Source organism: Rhinatrema bivittatum, chromosome 12 (assembly GCF_901001135.1).
Source record: "Rhinatrema bivittatum chromosome 12, aRhiBiv1.1, whole genome shotgun sequence".
NCBI classification, from domain to species: domain Eukaryota; kingdom Metazoa; phylum Chordata; class Amphibia; order Gymnophiona; family Rhinatrematidae; genus Rhinatrema; species Rhinatrema bivittatum.
Window position 1 is genome coordinate 59,069,194 of NC_042626.1, and position 22,084 is coordinate 59,091,277.

At 41.1% G+C, this 22,084-nt stretch overlaps 1 protein-coding gene across 1 annotated transcript in view; it reads right to left on the reverse strand.

The window, feature by feature from the left end:
• Positions 1 to 19,123, reverse strand: part of MAP3K14 (mitogen-activated protein kinase kinase kinase 14) — a 78,837-nt gene extending 59,714 nt beyond the window's left edge. Inside the window, exon 1 of the mRNA XM_029573311.1 lies at positions 18,994 to 19,123. The gene's annotated coding sequence lies outside the window, so the exon portion shown is untranslated. The remainder of the gene's footprint in view (positions 1 to 18,993) is intronic.
• Between the last annotated feature and the right edge of the window lie 2,961 nt (positions 19,124 to 22,084).

Below are 22,084 nucleotides of genomic sequence, written 5' to 3' on the forward strand. Positions count from 1 at the left end.
AAGCTACTAAAGATCTATTCATAGTTAAAAGAAAAAGAGAAGTAGGCCTTTTAAACTTTGGCAGTCGCATGCATTTTTGCATTTGCTAAATGAGTCATCAAGTTGGCAGGTGTAAGAGCAAGACAACAAGCAGCACATTTTGACTCCGATTAAGAAAGCAGGATGCAGAAACAGTGACTCCCACCAATGCTAAATCCACCAGACCCGAATCTCTCCTCACTCGGAAACTGAATCTGCCCAAATGTACTCTAAAATTATCTCCTCTTGCTGAAATAGTGCCTTCTGCAAAACTGGTTGGAGGAATCTGCCTCAAGGCTGGCAACAAACTGGTTTCAGACCAGTTCATGGAACTGTTTTCTCTAACCTCCCATTTCTCAACCAAAACTATTTAACTTTTAGAACCAGGAACAATCTTTCCCTTCCCCCTCCCCCCCAAAAAAAGACAAAGCTCCGGTAACAACTCTGGATGTCTAAAGATCATAACAGAATGCTGAACACCACAGAATTAGAAGTCATTATTTATTTAAATTGGAACAGACAATATTCCAAGAAGAAAGAAAAAGCCTCTCTCTAATCCTATTTCCACTAATGCTCAGCAGCATGATAAACTTTGGAGTTTGTCTTTTATCTTAAAAATTATATAAATTTGTATAAATACATTTTTAGAACAGAAACAAAGAATGAAATAATAAAATACCTGCATTTGCTTGGTCACAGTTACTATTTAAAAGGTCATTTTATATGCACTGAGGAGCAGTTTTTCCTCAACAAGCATAAAACAGGATTCATTTTAGTGAAGAGAAAAGCCAACCAAGAAGAAACCCAGTGTCAAGCACTTGGCACAACATAGCACTGCATGAAGGGGAGCCTTTCCTAAAATAAAACCCAACTGTTAAGGCTGAGATAGTTCTTTACAAAGCTTGCTGATGCATGACTCAGTGTGTGCTCCATCGCTCTGGATACCATTTGAGACATACCTTTCTAGATTCCTTGTTAGTCTACCCACGTAGCAACAAAATGCACTTTATGCAACAGGAAGTTTATTTTCTGTCTGTGCTGGTATTACCTAGTATAAACTCAACAGCCAGCACAAACTCCACAAATATCCAGAGAATCAAACTTAACCACAACACTGCAATACAAAAGTAGTGTGAATATCTCCAAATCCAGGCCTTCAGATTTTACAGGATACAATAGCTCAAGTATACAAAAGGCTTTGGGTCCAAGTCAAATGTGTGACCACATAAGACTGCTTAGGAGGATGACAAACAAAAACATCTAACTGGGCAAACAATATGTTAGCTCAATAATAACAGAGTGGGCCGGCCTGATCGCAGTGCTGTGCCATGCAACAGGACCTAAGTTTGAGTCTCAGTTCAGGTCTTCTGCTCCACTGGTTGGCTAAGGATACAGTCTCTTGGGGGAAAAGGAGAGGGAGTCCCACTCATTGTGCAAGAGTGACTCCTAGTGACCGGATTTAGAAGCCATGATTGCAGGGCTCTGGAAGGAACTTTAGTGTCTGCAGTGACTGGCTGGGTGAGTTGGGAGGTAAGGTTGCACATAAAGACTCATGGCGCCAGATCCCAGCACAGATTCTGCCGAGCTGGAAGCCGCTACCCCCCCCCCCCCCCCCAAAAAAAAAGGAATAAGCAGAAGGATTTAACTTTCCATGGTGAAATGGGGTTTTATTGTTCTGCTTACACATAAGCTTTGAAACTTAATTCAAAAAATTCAATGTACTATTCAAAATGGAGGATGATCAATAAATAAGACTGGAATTATAACATTCAGCTACAGAGAAATCTGTAAAATGAAGCTTTAGCACTTTGCTAAATAATTCCTCATTCCAAATAAATATTTAGGTGCTATTATGGCAAACGTAACATTTTAAAACAGGCTGCAGTTAAGCCAGAAGCATACTTAAAACAAAAGCAAAGAGGTTAGACTAACAAAACTTCCTGGCCTTTTTATGCTATTTTTCAATAGATTCCCCTAGAACACTTGGTTTAGCTTCCTGGACCAGGTTTCTGCTCCCTGGGTCAGCTAAGGTCAACATGAGTGACTGTAGAAAACTTTCAGTGGCAGAAGGGGGAGGGAAAGACAGCATAACAAAATGAAATACAAAACCAATGTCATTAAAATCCAGGGGGGGGCATCAAATGAACTGGTAATGGGCAGTTATGACCATATCACTCCGGTACTTGACAAATTGAAATGATTAGCAATTCAACCGCAAATTTTCTATAAAATCTGTATGACAATTTTTAAATTGTTAACCTCAGATTCTTGTCCATGGTCCAATGTCTTGCCATCATGTGAGTTGAGATCTTATTAACAAGGTCTACTCGATGTACCTTCTGTTCGTCATGCTGGACTTTCTACAAGGAACTCTGACTTTTCAGTTGCTGCACCCATTTTTTGGAACTCCTTAGCTAGGGAACTTCAAATGGCTAACTGGCATTAAGAAGTTTAGACTTTTTTTAAAAAAGCTTTTTACTAAAACAAGTATTTTATTAAGAACTGAAGTTTTGACTTATCTTATGAGGCAGCTTGAGATATGTTTTTTTTATTACCATGTCTTTTATGTCTTTATATTTATGTTTTTATTATGAATGTTATTTTTATTGTACATCGCCTTAGGTGATTAACAATTCTATTAAATGAAATGAACTTTCCACAGACTCCTAGAGCTGAAAATGCTGCAGAGGCAGCATTCAGCATGGCCACCGGGTGTCACTCAATGGTGACACCCGGTGGCCAGACTTAGGGTTCCAGAGAGTGTTGCACTTTGTGGCCCCTGGATGAACATTGTTGCCGACACGGCTTGTCCAAGCTAGGAACAGAATATAAAAACAAGGGAACCCCCTCTCTCCCCAGAGGCTGGTTCTGAAAGTCCAGAGAAGCAGGAGCAAACTGCTACATCAAAAAACCCGCAAACAAAACCCATCTGCCCTTCTTCAAGACTAAGCTGTTACAACTGCTCCCATCACCATGAACCTTATTACACTAGCAGTCTGTCACAAGCAAAATTGTTGCAAATTTTAATTTTAATATTTCTGTCCTATTCTAAATCAAATATAATGATGAATAAATACATCAAAGTGTCACTTCAGTGACAAAAGTCACTTGGTTAAGATGAGAGTTTTCCTAAGTGTAGCTGCTCTATAATTTCCTGGTCAGACTTACTCCATCTTAAAAACATAAGATGCCATACTGGGTCAGACTAAGGGTCCATCAAGCCCAGCATCCTGTCTCAAACAGTGGCCAATCCAGACCATAAGAACCTGGCAAGTACCCAAAAACTAAGTCTATCCCATGTTACTGTTGCTAGTAATAGCAGTGGCTATTTTCTAAGTCAACTTAATTAATAGCAGGTAACGGACTTCTCCAATCCTTTTTTAAACCAGTTAAACTAACTGCACTAACCACATCCCCTGGCAACAAATTCCAGAGTTTAACTGTGCGTTGAGTAAAAAAGAACTTTCTCCGATTAGTTTTAAATGTGCCCCATGCTAACTTCATGAAGTGCCTCCTAGTCTTTCTACTATCCATAAGAACATAAAAAAATGCCATACTGAGTAAGACCAAGGGTCCATCAAGCCCAGCATCCTGTTTCCAACAGTGGCCAATCCAGGCCATAAGAACCTAGCAAGTACCCAAAGGCTAAGTCTATTCCATGTTACCATTGCTAATGGCAGTGGCTATTCTCTAAGTGAATTTACTAGCAGGTAATGGACTTCTTCTCCAAGAACTTATCCAATCCTTTTTTAAACACAGCTATACTAACTGCACTAACCACATCCTCTGGCAACAAATTCCAGAGTTTAATTGTGCGTTGAGTAAAAAAGAACTTTCTCCGATTAGTTTTAAATGTGCCCCATGCTAACTTCATGGAGTGCCCCCTAGTCTTTCTACTACCCGAAAGAGTAAATAACCGATTCACATCTACCCGTTCTAGACTTCTCATGATTTTAAACACCTCTATCATATCCCCCCCTCAGCCATCTCTTCTCCAAGCTGAAAAGTCCTAAACACTTTAGTCTTTCCTCATAGGGGAGCTGTTCCATTCCCCTTATCATTTTGGTAGCCCTTCTCTGTACCTTCTCCATCGCAATTATATCTTTTTTGAGATGCGGCGACCAGAATTGTACACAGTAGTCAAGGTGCAGTCTCACTATGGAGCAATACAGAGGCATTATGACATTTTCCGTTTTATTCACCATTCCTTTTCTAATAATTCCCAACATTCTGTTTGCTTTTTTGACTGCCGCACCACACTGAACCGACGATTTCAATGTGTTATCCACTATGACACCTAGATCTCTTTCTTGGGTTGTAGCACCTAATATGGAACCCAATATTGTGTAATTATAGCATGGGTTGTTTTTCCTTATATGCATCAACTTGCACTTATCCACATTAAATTTCATCTGCCATTTGGATGCCCAATTTTCCAGTCTCACAAGGTCTTCCTGCAATTTATCACAATCTGCTTGTGATTTAACTACTCTGAACAATTTTGTGTCATCTGCAAATTTGATTATTATTGCTTTCCAGATCATTTATAAATATATTGAAAAGTAAGGGTCCCAATACAGATCCCTGAGGCACTCCACTGTCCACTCCCTTCCACTGAGAAAATTGTCCATTTAATCCTACTCTCTGTTTCCTGTCTTTTAGCCAGTTTGCAATCCACGAAAGGACATCGCCACCTATCCCATGACTTTTTACTTTTCCTAGAAGCCTCTCATGAGGAACTTTGTCAAACGCCTTCTGAAAATCCAAGTATACTATATCTACCGGTTCACCTTTATCCACATGTTTATTAACTCCTTCAAAAAGGTGAAGCAGATTTGTGAGGCAAGACTTGCCCTGGGTAAAGCCATAGAAACATAGAAATGACAGCAGAAGACGACCAATCGGTCCATCCAGTCTGCCCAGCAAGCTTCACACTTTTTTCTCATACTTATCTGTTTCTCTTGGCTCTTAGTAACCTTAGGTTCTATTTCCCTTTCACCCCCACCATTAATGTAGAGAGCAGTGATGGAGCTGCTTCCAAGTGAAATATTAAGTTTGATTAGTTGGGTAAGCGGCAGCATAGCTCTCTGCCGTTGAAGCAGAGAGCAATGCTGGATATGCGTGAAGTATTAGTTTTTCTTCTCCCCTGCCGTTGAAGCAGGGAGCTATGCTGATATGCATTGAAAGTGAAGTATGCCTTGAAAGTCACATTAACTATCATCAAATATTGAAAAGCCTAATAATTGGTAATATCTATAGCCCATGAACCCATCCCTGTTTTTATTTTTTTTTGTTTTTTTAATTTGGAGATGGCAGCCCTCCATCTTTCCGCTCCGTGAAGGTGGAACACAAATCACTGGCCACTGGCATCCCGCTCCGTGAATGCCTCTGTGGCTACTGCTGCTCTGTGCAGCGTTTTGCTGCTTCCTCTTTATACGTGTCCTCTAGACCTGATCCACAGTGTTTATCCCACACCCCTTTGAAGTCCTTCACAGTTTTGGACTTCACCACTTCTTCCGGAAGGGCATTCCAGGCATCCACCACTCTCTCCGTGAAGAAATACTTCCTGACATTGGTTCTTAGTCTTCCTCCTTGGAGCCTCAGCTCGTGATCTCTGGTTCTGCTGATTTTTTTCTGACAGAAAAGGTTTGTCCTTGTCTTTGGATCGTTAAAGTTTTTCAAGTATCTGAAAGTCTGAATCATATCACCCCTGCTTCTCCTTTCCTTCAGGGTGTACATATTTAGATTCTTCAATCTCTCCTCGTATGACATCCGATGAAGACCCTCCACCTTTCTGGTCGCCCTTCTCTGTACCGCCTCAATCTTGTCTCTGTCTCTTTGTAGATACGGTCTCCAGCACTGAACACAGTACTCCAGGTGAGGCCTCACCAAGGAACTGTACAAGGGGATAATCACTTCCCTTCCATGCTGACTTTGTTCCATTAAACCATGTCTTTCTATATGTTCTATGATCTTGATGTTTAGAACACTTTCCACTATTTTTCCTGGCACTGAAGTCAGGCTAACCAGTCTGTAGTTTCCCGGATCGCCCCTGGAGCCCTTTTTAAATATTGGGGTTACATTTGCTATCCTCCAGTCTTCAGGTACAATGGATGATTTTAATGATAGGTTACAAATTTTTACTAATAGGTCTGAAATTTCATTTTTTTAGTTCCTTCAGAACTCTGGGGTGTATACCATCCGGTCCAGGTGATTTACTACTCTTCAGTTTGTCAATCAGGCCTACCACATCTTCTAGTTTCACTGTGATTTGATTCAGCCCATCTAAATCATTACCCATGAAAACCTTCTCCATTATGGGTATCTCCCCAAAATCCTCTTCAGTAAACACCGAAGCAAAGAAATCATTTAATCTTTCCGTGATGGCCTTATGTTCTCTAAGTGCCCCTCTAACCCCTCGATCATCTAACGGTCCAACTGACTCCCTCACAGGCTTTCTGCTTCGGATATATTTAAAAAAGTTTTTACTGTGAGTTTTTGACTCTACAGCCAATTTCTTTTCAAATTCTCTCTTAGCCTGTCTTATCAATGTCTTACATTTAACTTGCCAACGTTTATGCTTTATCTTATTTTCTTCTGTTGGATCCTTCTTCCAATTTTTGAATGAAGATCTTTTGGCTAAAATAGCTTCTTTCACCTCCCCTTTTAACCATGCCGGTAATCGTTTTGCCTTCTTTCCACCTTTCTTAATGTGTGGAATACATCTGGACTGTGCTTCTAGAATGGTATTTTTTAAAAATGACCACGCCTCTTGGACATTTTTTACTTTTGTAGCTGCTCCTTTCAGTTTTTTTCTAACAATTTTTCTCATTTTATCAAAGTTTCCCTTTTGAAAGTTTAGCACAAGAGCCTTGGATTTGCACACTGTTCTTCTTCCAGTCATTAAATCAAATTTGATCATATTATGATCACTATTGCCAAGCGGCCCCACCACCGTTACCTCTCTCATCAAGTCTTGTGCTCCACTGAGAATTAGATCTAAAATTGCTCCCTCTCTCGTTGGTTCCTGAACCAATTGCTCCATAAATCTATCATTTATTCCATCCAGGAACGTTTTCTCTCTAGCGTGTCCCGATGATACATTTACCCAGTCAATATTGGGGTAATTGAAGTCTAAAGTATACCAGAAGCACCTTGCACATAAGGTAATCCACAAAGTCAAGAGTGCAAGTAAAGAGATCAAAGTCCCATTCACTTAATATAGCAATTTATTAACCATGAATAAAGTTCATATCTTATTTAATTCGGCAACTCCATGCGAGTAGTAACAAACATATAGTTTTTTATGTCCCCCGACACGGTCCCGTGTTTCGCGGAGGCTGCATCGGGAGGGACCCAAAGGAATCATTCATATCTAAAATGTAATAACACATAGTATAAGAAACGGAACACACACTGCCAAATAAATAATATCTTTAAAGTACACATACCCATTCCATTCTTCTCAGGAGCGCATTCACCCTGTAGTCTGACAGCCATTTAAAGAGCAAAGGGCGCGGAATCAGACTCTCGCGAGATACAACAATCAGCGGGCACCTGTCAATAAAGACTACCAGCGAAAATTAATAGAATAGGTGCCTTCCAATATATTTGTTGAGGCCTGAAGGGGCCACTGTGTTTAAAGTGTGGATCCATCGCTGCTCCCTCCGACCCAACGCACTGGAGAAATCTCCCCCCCGTAGGGGGGGCGAGACTACCTCCAATACGGAGTAAGAGAGAGAGTCAATGGAGTGTCCAGCTTGGAGCCAGTGGGACACCAGAGGTTCATCGATTCTAGAGGATCTTATGTTCGAGCAATGTTCAATAACCCGTGTCTTTATCATTCGGGATGTTTTCCCCACGTATAACAATGAACAGGGGCATCTTATCACATAGATCACTCCTTTTGTGCAGCAATTTGATTGGGAATATAGTTTGAACACACGTCCTGTCACAGGGTGTGTAAATGTGGTGGCCAGTTGTGTGTGCCTGCACATAGTGCAGTGACCGCACGGAGTATGTTGTCCGTTCGTTTTATCAGGAAATTGTGTCACTGGTGCTGTATGCACTAAACGGTCTCTAAGGTTGGTTGCGCGTTTAAAAGTGAATCGCGGGGGACCCTGCATTAGAGTGTTCAAAGACAAAGATGACCAATGTCGTTTGACCATCTTAGCTATGGCCCTGCCAACAGTAGAAAAAGGAAGAATGCAGTTATGGGTAACCTCATCTGATGACGTGGAAGATGTAAAAAGCCACTCTCTTTGTGTATACAGGGCGCGCTTAAAAGCCCTTTTAATAACTCGCATAGGATAACCTCTCTCTGTAAAACGGTCAACCAACCCATTAGACTGAGAAAGGAATTCCTGGCGTGTGGAGCATATCCGACGGAGTCTCAAAAATTGACCCGTAGGAATATTGTCCCTCAGTGCCCGCGGATGACAGCTGTTATAGGCCAACAAGGTATTGCGGTCAGTGTTTTTGCGGAACAAAGTTGTTTCAAAATGGTCCACCACCCAAGATACATCAATATCTAAAAAGGAAATTTGCGAGGAATGAATGCAGTGATTAAATTGGATATTAGAATTGACTGTGTTGATCCAGTCCAGGAACAAATAAAACTGAATGTCTGTACCTGTCCAAACAATAAAGATATCGTCAATATAGCGCAGCCATACATGGATGAACTGAGACCATATTGAAGAATAAATGTTTAAAGTCTCATATTCAGCCATGTATAGGCACGCCAGACTGGGGGCCATAGTAGCCCCCATCGCAGTCCCTTTTATTTGCTGATAAACTGTGTCCTGGAACTGAAAAAAGTTTTTTGTCAATGCTAATTCAGCAAGTTGAACTAAAAAGGAGGTGGTGATTCTCTGTGGAATAGGGCGTGTGTTCAAGTATTTCTCAATCACTGTAAGGGCCTCACTTTGGGGGATGTTTGAATACAAAGATACTACATCAAGTGTGATCAGAAAAATTGTGGATTGAGGAACCTGCAAAGATGATAATATGGTCATAAAGTGGGATGAATCCCGCACATAGGAGTTGATCTGAGGTACCATGGGTTTCAGAAACACATCGACAAACTGTGATAGTGGCTCTAATAAGGAGCCAATCCCGGACACGATAGGGCGTCCCGGCGGTTTTTCAAGGGACTTGTGTATTTTTGGGAGAATGTAGAATAGAGGCATTACTGGATGTGTGGGGACCAAAAACTTGGACTCCTTTACAGTAATAATATGCGCCTCCATAGCGGATTGTACCACTGATTGAATATGTTTACGTAGTGAGTCAGTGGGATCAGAGGTGAGTGGGACATAAAATGAGGTATCTCCCAATTGTCTAAGCACTTCTGCCACATAATCTGTTTTATTTAGTATAACTGTCCCTCCTCCCTTGTCCGCTGGTTTTATGACTATCGAGGAATCATGAGATAGAGCCGTCAAAGCACTAGCCTCCTACTTTGTCAAGTTATATCTAATATACTGGTAATGTGAACAGATCCGTGATACATCATCACATACAAGACGCTCAAACGCCCCCAGCGTGACATCCCCCAATCCCGGTGGGGTCCACTTCGATTTCACGTGTACCACGGAGGAATCACAAGCTGGGGGGAAATTCTGAAAGAAAAGTTTTAATTTCAAAGATCGGAAGAACCGATGTAAATGAGTCAGAATATCAAAAGCATCACCCTTCTGAGTGGGAACGAACGATAGTCCACGATGTAAAACATTTAATTCAGTGCTAGATAAGTGACGAGATGACAGATTAAAGACTGTGTCCTTCATTGCCACAATTCTGTCTGGGTCCGAGGGGGGCGGACCGGTCGCTGTTGTTGACCGGTCTGAGACGTTGGAGGGACCTCTCGTGAACGAGGTTGTCGTCCATCCTGCTTCGGTCGTGACTGTCCCGAGTCTAAAAAAGAAGCCACTATTGAGGCACAGATTATGTGGCAGAAGTGCTTAGACAATTGGGAGACACCTCATTTTATGTCCCACTCACCTCTGATCCCACTGACTCACTACGTAAACATATTCAATCAGTGGTACAATCCGCTATGGAGGCGCATATTATTACTGTAAAGGAGTCCAAGTTTTTGGTCCCCACACATCCAGTAATGCCTCTATTCTACATTCTCCCAAAAATACACAAGTCCCTTGAAAAACCGCCGGGATGCCCTATCGTGTCCGGGATTGGCTCCTTATTAGAGCCACTATCACAGTTTGTCGATGTGTTTCTGAAACCCATGGTACCTCAGATCAACTCCTATGTGCGGGATTCATCCCACTTTATGACCATATTATCATCTTTGCAGGTTCCTCAATCCACGATTTTTCTGATCACACTTGATGTAGTATCTTTGTATTCAAACATCCCCCAAAGTGAGGCCCTTACAGTGATTGAGAAATACTTGAACACACGCCCTATTCCACAGAGAATCACCACCTCCTTTTTAGTTCAACTTGCTGAATTAGCATTGACAAAAAACTTTTTTCAGTTCCAGGACACAGTTTATCAGCAAATAAAAGGGACTGCGATGGGGGCTACTATGGCCCCCAGTCTGGCGTGCCTATACATGGCTGAATATGAGACTTTAAACATTTATTCTTCAATATGGTCTCAGTTCATCCATGTATGGCTGCGCTATATTGACGATATCTTTATTGTTTGGACAGGTACAGACATTCAGTTTTATTTGTTCCTGGACTGGATCAACACAGTCAATTCTAATATCCAATTTAATCACTGCATTCATTCCTCGCAAATTTCCTTTTTAGATATTGATGTATCTTGGGTGGTGGACCATTTTGAAACAACTTTGTTCCGCAAAAACACTGACCGCAATACCTTGTTGGCCTATAACAGCTGTCATCCGCGGGCACTGAGGGACAATATTCCTACGGGTCAATTTTTGAGACTCCGTCGGATATGCTCCACACGCCAGGAATTCCTCTCTCAGTCTAATGGGTTGGTTGACCGTATTACAGAGAGAGGTTATCCTATGCGAGTTATTAAAAGGGCTTTTAAGCGCGCCCTGTATACACAAAGAGAGTGGCTTTTTACATCTTCCACGTCATCAGATGAGGTTACCCATAACTGCATTCTTCCTTTTTCTACTGTTGGCAGGGCCATAGCTAAGATGGTCAAACGACATTGGTCATCTTTGTCTTTGAACACTCTAATGCAGGGTCCCCCGCGATTCACTTTTAAACGCGCAACCAACCTTAGAGACCGTTTAGTGCATACAGCACCAGTGACACAATTTCCTGATAAAACGAACGGACAACATACTCCGTGCGGTCACTGCACTATGTGCAGGCACACACAACTGGCCACCACATTTACACACCCTGTGACAGGACGTGTGTTCAAACTATATTCCCAATCAAATTGCTGCACAAAAGGAGTGATCTATGTGATAAGATGCCCCTGTTCATTGTTATACGTGGGGAAAACATCCCGAATGATAAAGACACGGGTTATTGAACATTGCTCGAACATAAGATCCTCTAGAATCGATGAACCTCTGGTGTCCCACTGGCTCCAAGCTGGACACTCCATTGACTCTCTCTCTTACTCCGTATTGGAGGTAGTCTCGCCCCCCCTACGGGGGGGAGATTTCTCCGGTGCGTTGGGTCGGAGGTAGCAGCGATGGATCCACACTTTAAACACAGTGGCCCCTTCAGGCCTCAACAAATATATTGGAAGGCACCTATTCTATTAATTTTCGCTGGTAGTCTTTATTGACAGGTGCCCGCTGATTATTGTATCTCGCTAGAGTCTGATTCCGCGCCCTTTGCTCTTTAAATGGCTGTCAGACTACAGGGTGAATGCGCTCCTGAGAAGAATGGAATGGGTATGTGTACTTTAAAGATATTATTTATTTGGCAGTGTGTGTTCCGTTTCTTATACTATGTTATATTACATTTTAGATATGAATGATTCCTTTGGGTCCCTCCCGATGCAGCCTCCGCGAAACACGGGACCGTGTCGGGGGACATAAAAAACTATATGTTTGTTACTACTCGCATGGAGTTGCCGAATTAAATAAGATATGAACTTTATTCATGGTTAATAAATTGCTATATTAAGTGAATGGGACTTTGATTTCTTTACTTGCACTCTTGACTTTGTGGTAATTGAAGTCTCCCATTATTACTGCACTACCAATTTGGTTAGCTTCCCTAATTTCTCTTAGCATTTCACTGTCAGTCTCACCATCTTGACCAGGTGGATGGTAGTATACCCCTATCACTATAGTCTTCCCCGACACACAAGGGATTTCTACCATAAAGATTCAATTTTGTATTTAGTCTCATGCAGGATGTTTATCCTGTTGGACTCTATGCCATCCCGGACATAAAGCGCCACACCTCCTCCCGGGTGCTCCTCTCTGTCATTGCAGTATAATTTGTACCCCGGTATAGCACTGTCCCTTTGGTTATCCTCTTTCCACCATGTCTCTGAGATGCCAGTTAAATCTATGTCATCATTCACTGCTATACATTCTAATTCTCCCATCTTACTTCTTAGACTTCTGGCATTAGCATACAAACATTTCAAAGTTTGTTTTTTGTTTGTATTTTCATTCTGCTTTTTAATTGATATCGATAAGTTAGAACCTTTTAGCTCAGGTGAGTTTTTAGTTACAGGCACTTGGACTATTTTTCTAATTATTGGAACCACACTGTTGGGATGCCCTAATTCTAATGCATCATTAGTATCCTTTGAAGATACCTCCCTCCGAACCATGCACTACTGAGCGACTGTCCGAAAGAGTAAATAACCGATTCACATTTACCCGTTCTAGATCTCTCATGATTTTAAACACCTCTATCCCCCCTCAGCCGTCTATTCTCCAAGCTGAAAAGTCCTAACCTCTTTAGTCTTTCCTCATAGGGGAGCTGTTCCATCCCCTTTATCATTTTGGTCACCCTTCTCTGTACCTTCTCCATCGCAACTATATCTTTTTTGGGATGCAGCAACCAGAATTGTACACAGTATTCAAGGTGACATTTTCCGTTTTATTCAGCATTCCCTTTCTAATAATTCCCAACATTGTTTGCTTTTTTGACTGCCGCAGCATACTGAACAGACTATTTCAATGTGTTATCCACTATGATGCCTAGATCTCTTTCTTGGGTGGTAGCTCCTAATATGGAACTTAACATTTTGTAACTATAGCATGCATTATTTTTCCCTATATGCATCACCTTGCACTTATCCACATTAAATTTCATCTGCCATTTCGATGCACAATTTTCCAGTCTCACAAGGTCTTCAAGCAATTTATCACAATCTGCTTGTGATTTAACTACTCAATTTTTTTTATCATCTGCAAATTTAATTAGCTCACTCATCATATTCCTTTCCAGATCATTTATAAATATATTGAAAAGCACGGGTCCCAATTCAGATCCCTGAAGCACTCCAGTGCCCACTGAGAAAATTGTCCATTTAATCCTACTCTCTGGTTCCTGTCTTTAACCAGTTTGTAATCCACGAAAGGACATGGCCACCTATCCCATGACTTTTTACTTTTCCTAGAAGCCTCTCATGAGGAACTTTGTCAAATGCCTTCTGAAAATCCAAATACACTACATCTACCGGCTCACCTTTATCTACATGTTTATTAACTCCTTCAAAAAACCATGTCTTTTTATATATTCTGTGATTTTGATATTTAGAACACTTTCCACTATTTTTCCTGGCATTTACGTCAGGTTAACTGGTCTGTAGTTTCACAGATCACCCCTGGAGCCCTTTTTAAATATTGGGGTTACATTAGCTACCCTCAAGTCTTCAGGTACAATAGATGATTTTAATGAGAGGTTACACATTTTTACTAATAGATCTGAAATTTCATTTTTTAGTTCCTTCAGAACCCTGGGGTGTATACCATCCGGTCCAGGTGATTTACTACTCTTCAGTTTGTCAATCAGGCCTACCACATCTTCTAGGTTCACTGTGATTTGGTTCAGTCCATCTGAATCATTACCCATGAAAAGAGATACCCGTTCCGGAGAAGGTTAACATCAGTAAACACCAAAGCAAAGAAATCATTTAATCTTTCCGCGATGGCCTTATCTTCTCTAAGTGCCCCTTTAACCCCTCAATCATCTAATGGTCCAACTGACTCCCTCGCAGGCTTTCTGCTTTGGATATATTTTAAAAAGTTTTTACTGTGAGTTTTTGCATCTACGGCAGACTTCTTTTCAAATTCTCCCTTAGCTGTCTTATAAATGTCTTACATTTAACTTGCAAGCGTTTATGCTTTATCCTATTTTCTTCTGTTGGATCCTTCTTCCAATTTTTGAATGAAGATCTTTTGGTTAAAATAGCCTCTTTTACCTCATCTTTTAACCGTGTCGGTAATCGTTTTGCCTTCCTTAATGTACATCTGGACTATGCTTCTGATTAAGATTTTTTTTTTTAATCTTAATGATCAAATAACTTTTCCAAGGGCTCATTAGAACAAGCGAAGTGCACCATAGTATGAAGTTAGTATGAAGTGCACCATAGTATGAAGTTAGCACATGTTAGGTTTTACATAAACTATGTAGCAAGGGTAACAAACTAGATACATTCAGCTGGTAGTCAAAAACTAGCAAAATCAGTAAAATTACATTTGAGTACATCGACATTTCTTTACAAGAAAATATTCATATTTAAAGATTTTGAAAGCTGTTTGCCACTCTCACCAATAGAACAGAAATTTGTATCATAATTCTACCCGACTTATCACACTGTAAATTGTGATTGCTGCTATTTAAATTGCTACACACAGTATAGGAAAGCTGCAAATCTTTGCTCATTTGCTGCTATTCTAATGTACTATAAACTTCTTTGGGTGAATCATGTATTCAAACAAGTGGATAACAAATCCAAATAAATTAATACACAAAAACATGAATATAGCACAAACAATATATGAATGGATAGGAGACTACTTAACAGGTGGTTATAATAAAGTGATCTTTTACAGAAAAACAAACTTTCAAAACTAAAACATATTAGGAGAGAAATACAAAAGCACATAGGCAACAGGAGAGAATAACAAACAGTTAAACGCATGGCATAAAGGTATTTCTAGCAGTCAAGCTTTGCTTTAAAATTAGGAGGTCAGACAGTCTGTGTTGGTGTGCAAATGTTTCCACTTCAACCGAAAAGCTGAGATGACACAAACAGGAAGCATCCCAGAGCAGCTGCAGTATGACTGTAATCGGTGCAGGAACCATCTTCTGCTTTGCAACTTGGCAAAGGTTAAAATGAAGCCAAAGCAAAATATTATTAAAGATGGCCGAGAATGTATGAGGAAACAAGCTTGTTAATTCATTTAAGTGCTCCAAGCTGGCCAAGGGATTTGTTTGCTAAAATTAAAAGCTGGATTATTTTTCTCCCTTTACTTCCTCTTGGCTCACCATTAAGAGCATGTGCATGACGACAAAGCCTCCGAGGGCAGCAATGTAGAAGCAACCTAAGGCCCCAAAGCAATAAGGTGTGCTGGGGCTATGCATACAGTTTTACCTGCTAATGTACACATTTTTTGATGCAGCAAGATGTGTGTAAAAATTGGCTCTCTTCCATTTAAAGCCCATGTTAATGAAGGCATCAGCTATTACTCCCCAATGCAGAGACACACACAGGCTCAACTCATCGCTTCGTAACAATGGAAATTTAACTCCTGGTCAGTCAGAGCTGGAGAAAAGTTACTCAGGCGATGTGGTGAAACAAAGTTCATGGAGCAGGGGTCCTGTACTTTGAATTCATGTACATATCAATTTCTGCATGCTTTCTGTGCATAAAGCATATTTTATGAGCAAGAAATATGTTTTCTACACATTTTTATACACGCAAATTTATCATTTAAGACTTTTAAGCGTGTACTGCAGCAAATGTCAGGTACGAGTTCAATTCCTAAATGGGCTTTATTTACAAAAGATTTGTGGTATACGTGCAGATGCAAAAAAAGGGGCTTAATTAGACAAGCCTGAAATTTGTAAATAGCAGTTTAACCCCTTTGTGTTCTTTACCGTGTCCAATATTTGTGCATGTATTTTTCATTATGTGTGCAAAATTAAACTTTCCTAAAAGTATTTTAATAGGCAGGTAAGAGATGTTCTTCCCGGAAGCTAGGGAGGATGCAGGAAAGAGCTGGCAATAGTGTAAACCTAGTAAGGGACCTGCATCAGAGCTAAGAGCTGCCTACAGCTCAGGATCAAACACCACAGTTTCAAGTCAGTTGCTAGTTTCAGTCATGCATTGTTTTAGTATTACTGGTATTGTAAGCTTGTAAATTAAAATGAGCTTGCTTGTGAAATTCAGAAACCACTACAACCACAGAGTGCTCTCCTTGAGGTTTATTGCTAAAAGTAATAAACTACAGTAAAAATGTGCAACAGCTAAGCAAAGCTGGAAAAATCAAGGGCACTAGGTCACCCAGATGCCTACGGCCAAGTGGGCAAAGAGCTTCAGCTGCCATCAGCTAGGGGCTAGGGAGGGGCAAGAGAGAAGCCACAGTCAGTAGGTATAAGAGCTGTTACCATGAGCTGGCCTTCAAAGAGGAGAGGCTGGAGGGGTATAAAAAAAAAAAAAAAAAAAAAAAAAAAAAAAAGGCTGAAAGTAGTAAGTTGAAATAAAAAGCAAAATAATAAACTGTTACCTTATTTCTACCCCTCCAACAGAGGAGTGGTATGAGGAGGGGGTCTCTGATTTATGCTGCTCAATTTAACTTTTTTTTTTCTTTTTACCTCTTAAGCATATATAAATTGTGCTTTGATTTTTTATTACTTTAGTAATACTTTCTCCAATTCTCAGTGTCTTGTTTATTTTCAGAATGGACTTTTGCTATAACTTGATGATAATGTATCCAGGGTTTCAGTTTCCATTCTTGTTGCCAGTTGAAGTTGGCAACAGACCATTCATGTACAATATGAATATAATACAAAGAACTGTGTAGCAAAGTTAGAGCATATGAGGACCTAGAGAGATATGATTAGGGTTGTTAATGGCAGGTTAAAGTCCTTTGCGGCAACACCTGGATTGTGTGGGATCAAAATTAAAAAGAATCTGAATGCTAGGGATAAAGGCCAAAAATGGATCAGCCTTATCAGCCCTGATGTACAACGTTAAAACAGGTTTCAATTAGGCTGGGAAGGTAAAAAATATAAACCCACACATGTATGCATAGTTTATTGCAAAAATCCATAGGTGACAAAAAAGTACACAAATACTGCAACTTGCATTGAGCTGGTCCTAAAATATATATTATTTTATTCATAAATGGATGTTTTCCCCTTTAGTTTATTATTTGGCTTTATTACACCTCCCTTTTTGAAAAAGAAAAATTCACTCAAGGCAGAATGGAGCTGTAAGTGGTTAAAGTTGGTATATACCATATGAAAGTCTCAGAATATCTTCCTTGTACTTCTGGGATAGGGTCACTAGCTGATTCTGTTAAACACAAGCAAGTTTTTCTCTGGTTGTAGGTTATCTTCCATTCCAAAGCACTTTGTGTGACTAGACTGTAAGCTCCAAAGAGCAAGGACCATCTCTTAAGTATATCTGTATTATAGCACTACATAAATCTAATAGTGCTATAGAAATGCTTAGTATTGATGACATCTGGGGCATCCTGGGGGAGGGGGGGGAGCAGAGGGGTGTAGGGATGGCAGCTATGGGTGCTGACTACACAATGCTCAAGAAAAATTCGGGCTCACAATTTCTTTACCCATCCAGTAAAAACTGAGTTAACTCCCAATGGCTTAAGCTAATGTTATTCTAAAGCATCAATTAAAACAAAAAACACACTAATCTGAGAACATTTCGTATGCACAAATATCATCTGTGCATAAAACAAGATTTATGCACACAAAACAATTAAACACCCTCAAAATTTAATATGCAGAAGAAAACACTTTATAGTGAAAGTATTTAAAATCCTTTTTGATACCTATATATGATGAAAACTAGAATCCTTACACATCAAGTAAGGGCTATGGCAGAAGCCCCAAGACCAATATCTGTGTTCCTATGGCAACAAACATCTTTGAATCACCTGCAAAGGGCTATACAGATGCATCCATACCAGCAGTTAAAACAATTATTTAGGGATATGCAGGTTCTGGAAACAAAACTGGATTCGGTAAACAATTTTGTCAATTGCCTTCTTATGAGAGAACACAAACAGCAGCAAAGGTTCTCCAGACATCCATTTTTTTTTCTGCTTTCTGGATCCAATTTGAAATTACTTTTCAAAAGTTCTGCAAAGCACACATTCGACAAACACTTTATACAATGAGTAATCTATTTGTACAAAATTTCTATAATGATCCCAGGCCATTTTATTTTGAAGAGAAAAAAAAACAAACCAAAGACCATTTTACAAGGCTTACATTTATTGATTGCCCATCTGTTACCCTGAGAGATGTAGGTACTTTTTGTTTTGGCTTCCAGAAAAGGCAACATTGTCAAACTCCAATAACTTCTAGTACGCCTAATGGTCAAGTACTTATCTTTTTATACTGCATGAGGATGCAGTTAACCATAAACAACTTGCTGGGCAGACTGGATGGAACATGCGGTCTTTTCCTGCCCTCATTACTCTGTTGTTACTACTACGTGTTGGTCCCTGGTCCCATATTAAAGAAAGACCGGGGTGGGGGAGGGGTGGTTAAACAAGGTTAGATCCGGGCAAAGGAGGACTGCGCACGTTTTTAAGCCGCAAAACCTTGAAGCGCCGGTACTACAACTCCTAGAGTGCCCTGAGTGACCGGGGACCAAAGCGGAGCAAAGGAGAGACGGCTGGAAGCGCGACTCCGAAACAGAACCGGCCGAGCGCCGCCGCCGAGGCTGACAGACTGCAGCCGGACACACCCCTCCGCGGGGAAAAAAAAAAAGTTTTCGGAAAAGTCACCGCCTCCCACGAAAATATACAAAAAAAGTCGCGAGTCTGACCGGCGCTCTGCTTACCGACACAACGGAGCCGGGTGCCTCTCCCAGGCGAAGCGCCGTCCGTTCGTTCACCCGCCCACGCGCCTTACTGACTCCTGCCTGCCTGCCCAGGCTGTGGAGAATCCGCGGCTCAGGACCACCCCCCCCCCCAGACCACGCCCTCTCAACTGCCAAAAGCTAGCTCCACCTCCCAGCGGTGAAATCACCCTCTTCCTTCTGATTGGCTCCGAGCCTCGAAAAGAAGAGGAGAGGGGAGGAGGGATTTACGGGAAAAGGTGGAACTTCCGCAAAGGCAGCCGACCTTGGATGGCGGCGCATACGCTCTAGAGCCGGCAGCAGCTGCAGCCTGCGGGATCCGACACGTGACTGGGAATTGGTTAGTGTAGGGGGTGCGGCCGCCGACCCTCTTGCGTGGTGATATTTGTCAAAAGTAATCACCGCATGTAGGGTCGCTGTTGGGTTAGGCACTGGCCGGCCCCATCTCCTATAGGTTGTAAACATGGACCAGCATTGCAAACGGAAGCCTTGGAATGCTGCACTGCCCGGGAGCATGCAGGCAAAGTAAACAAAGTCTTTCGGTGGAGGAAGTTTTATCTTCCACGCTGCCTCCACTTAATCCCAAATCACAGACAGACCATTTATGAACATTTACTGTCTAATGTGCCCTGGAGCGGCAGGGGGTTAGAGGTTGCTAGCAGCCTGCCTTGAGTTTTCACGGGATGTGGGCAGGAAGCTGTCGGTAAATCTTTTAGTCGTTCCTGACATGCTTTTCTAAGGTGATGTGATGTGGGGAATGCATGTGTGTGTCCATGTGCTATGTATAGTGTATTAAAGTAATAAAGTACATGAGGGCAGAAGAAGAGCAATAGGCCTCTCCCACCTATACAGGTGAGATTCTTTCTTTTTAGTTCTCGACCAAGTTAAGAAGGTAGATCTATACATTTCGATACATTAAACAAACATGAGGAATGGAGAACAAAATAGAAAGACTACATGAAGTCTGTACCACACCTTTTATGAGAAAGCTAAGAAGAGAGTTACTCAGACAAGAAAGGGTATTTAAAGGTAAGGATTCACTGGAACTGAAAGAAATTTGTGAACCTGGAAGATATAATGCTGCAAATTGACATTCCCTCTACATACCCAGATCAGTCCAGACCATGGGTTGAGCCTCCTGTCCAGCAGATGGAGACAGACCAAAACTGAACAGGTATCCTATATCCCGACCGAGCCTACCCCTGCAGCCTTTCAGATTTGTCTGTCTCCAGCAGATGCACAGTTCACTGCGGTTCCCTGTTCTTTTTGCCTACTCCCTATTTGGGGCTACTTTCTTCTCTAATTATGTCGGATCAAGCTTTCTTTGAAAACATGGTTATTTAGTCAGGCATTTTAATAGTCTTCTTGATTGTACTCTTAAGTATTTCCTTTTGACATCTAGTAATACTTCTGATTTGTATTTGTAATGTCTATATACAATTTGTGGTTTAAAATTTTATGTTATTTTCTTCCTGTACATTGCCTAGTATTTAGGACCACCTACCTACGCAATTAAAAATTATGCATTTATAATAGATTTTATATTAAAAAGAACATTCAGAGGTAAAAATATCACAACTACTGCTGTGATGCCAACCAGACAACCCAGCTAAAATATCCGTATGGTATTAGGGCTGTTGTAATGGATGTTGGATGTGGGCTCGACCCTCGGAAAGCCTTGAGTAAACAGTTAAAATAGAGTAAACCTCCCATACCAAAACAGCACTAACTACCAGCACTCAAACAATAACAATCTTACCTATGGATCCAGATCCAAGATGGCATCGGTAGCATGGCGGGTCTGAGCGTTCTTCTTACCACTATAAAGTTTTCCGCCAAAAAAAATCCCTCCTGCCCGCAAAAGAAGGGCCAAGGAGCGTCAGGCCTTGGACACAACGGGAGTCGCTTCAATTGTGGGTCCGATGGACGCCCATATCTGCTGTAGGATGGAATTGGAGGCAGAGAGTTTGCTGAGCGATAGGAGGGGGGAAGAGGAGCCCTCCTATGCTCCAGAACTGATGACATCACTCTCCCTCGGCAAGATATCGCTGCCAGAAAACCCAGCCGCAAGGCTCCTGCACGAGCGAGGAGACCTGGGGCTGTCTGAAGATGTTGGCCCGATGGAATCTCTTGCGAAGCACGATGCCCTACAGGAACATATTGTGGCTCAGCAATTCAATCTGGGAGCTGGCGAAATATCCACCAGAGCGGCAGGAGCGGGGCCTGGAGAGGAGCTCTGTCCGATAATCTCCTCACTACAACTCAAAGCTTTGGTAAGGCCACAAACTTTTACCTTGGAGCTTATTTGGGAAGCAATAAATGATTTAAACAAGAATCTGGCGACACAAATGGAAGTTTTGCAGAACACAGTGAAAGATACAAAAATAAGAGTTGAAAAAATGGAAGCAGAAACCATACAAATTAAAAGGGAACTGATAATGGTTAAAGCTGATTTGGGAAAAGTAAATGATTTACAATGTGATATGGTGAAGGAAAATCAGGTTTGTACAATTTAAAATTGAGAACTTGGAAAATATTTCAGGAGTAAGAATGTTCGATGTAATTATTTTCCCTAAACTTCCGACTTTAACACCAATGCAGCTCTAGCGGAGATATTCAATGGAGGTATTAAAATTGCCTGAAGCAACATTACCTATCATCTCTAAAATATATTACCTTCCTCCATTGAAGAAAGTCTCCAGACAAGAAAACAATGAGGATATCTTAATGCAGGAATTACAAACTGGCTCAAGTACCAAGCTTAAATGTTCCGAGATATTGGAAGAGTCCGCGATCAACACTGGTGAAACCATCAACATTACTGGTGACTTTCATGTTAGAGACTGATAAAGACTGGGTATTCAGAAAGTAATTTCCTAAACAGAACAGAGGAATTTTTGGGCTGTAAAGTCCAGATGTTTCCAGATTTATCTCGACAATCCCAAAAGTGTAGAAGACAATTCTTATTGTTAAAACCTCAAGCAGTACAATTAGGGATGGTTTTTATTCTGAAATTCCCATGTAAATGTTTAGTAAAGCATACAGGTAATACGTATATATTTACTCAAACCAT